Below are 1,271 nucleotides of genomic sequence, written 5' to 3'. Positions count from 1 at the left end.
TGATAATGAACAGCGACCCCAGGATTTGAGTCCAGCTGATCCTTCATCCAACTCCAGGCCTTCATCTTAAACTCAGCTTAATTGTTGATTTATGGGTTATTGTGGGCTATATTATTGCTATGATGGAATCATGTGGTGTTGTGCCCCTAAGATATATATATAGTGAGTGAGGTAGTATAATAACCCCAAATCAGTGGCTGAATATCTTTGCTTATATAGAATCAACAGTGGCTTTCCATGAAACTAGATTTAAAAAGCATAAATCTTTCTTCTTATATAATTATCCCATTTGAAAAATAAAATGTACAAATGAAACTCTGTGGCTTGCTAATGTGTCAAAGCGGAAAGTGCCTTCTGCATAGAAAACCATGTCAAGGCCTGGTGAACGGCTCCGTGAAAGAGGGCACTTCCTTTTGCTGGTGGCGGCGAGAGGGGAGAGGACGCCATGAAGGCTTCTGGCACACTACGAGAGTACAAGGTGGTGGGTCGCTGCCTGCCCACCCCCAAATGCCACACACCGCCCCTCTACCGCATGCGAATCTTTGCGCCTAATCATGTCGTTGCCAAGTCCCGCTTCTGGTACTTCGTATCTCAGTTAAAGAAGATGAAGAAGTCTTCAGGGGAGATTGTCTACTGTGGGCAGGTGTTTGAGAAGTCCCCAGTGCGGGTGAAGAACTTCGGAATCTGGCTGCGCTATGACTCCCGGAGCGGCACCCACAACATGTACCGGGAATACCGGGACCTGACCACTGTGGGCGCTGTCACCCAGTGCTACGGAGACATGGGCGCCCGGCACCGCGCCCGGGCCCACTCCATTCAGATCATGAAGGTGGAGGAGATCGCAGCCAGCAAGTGCCGTCGGCCGGCTGCCAAGCAGTTCCACGACTCCAAGATCAAGTTCCCGCTGCCCCATCGGGTCCTGCGCCGTCAGCACAAGCCACGCTTCACCACCAAGAGGCCCAACACCTTCTTTTAGGTGCAGGGCCTTCGCCTGGGTGTGCCCCAAATAAACTCAGGAATGACCTGGAAAAAAAAAAAAAAAAAAAAAAAGAATGTCAAAAAACCCCCAAGCCTCACTCTCATTATGGACCAAATGAGATTTTTCCAAGGTAGAGGTGATAATGTATTCTCAGGTTTCTGAATATCAAACATATGAGGGTACTCAGGGACCTCCCAAACATATATTTCAAGGATAAAAATCTTTTCATCTTCAAAGAATCAACTTACTATTCAACAAAGATGATTACAAAATAAGACAAATGGAATTATTC

General features: G+C 47.0%; 1 pseudogene across 1 annotated transcript; it reads left to right on the top strand.

Annotated features, from left to right (window-relative positions):
* The first annotated feature begins 391 nt into the window (after window positions 1-391).
* LOC104658370 lies at window positions 392-1,050 on the top strand (annotated as a pseudogene). Its single transcript, XR_747422.2, has one exon. The product of XR_747422.2 is annotated as a 60S ribosomal protein L18a pseudogene (transcript).
* The last annotated feature ends 221 nt before the right edge of the window (window positions 1,051-1,271 follow it).

The sequence above is a fragment of the Rhinopithecus roxellana genome, chromosome 15, assembly GCF_007565055.1.
Source record: "Rhinopithecus roxellana isolate Shanxi Qingling chromosome 15, ASM756505v1, whole genome shotgun sequence".
NCBI classification, from domain to species: Eukaryota; Metazoa; Chordata; class Mammalia; order Primates; family Cercopithecidae; genus Rhinopithecus; species Rhinopithecus roxellana.
This window is presented reverse-complemented; position numbering and strand designations above follow the sequence as displayed.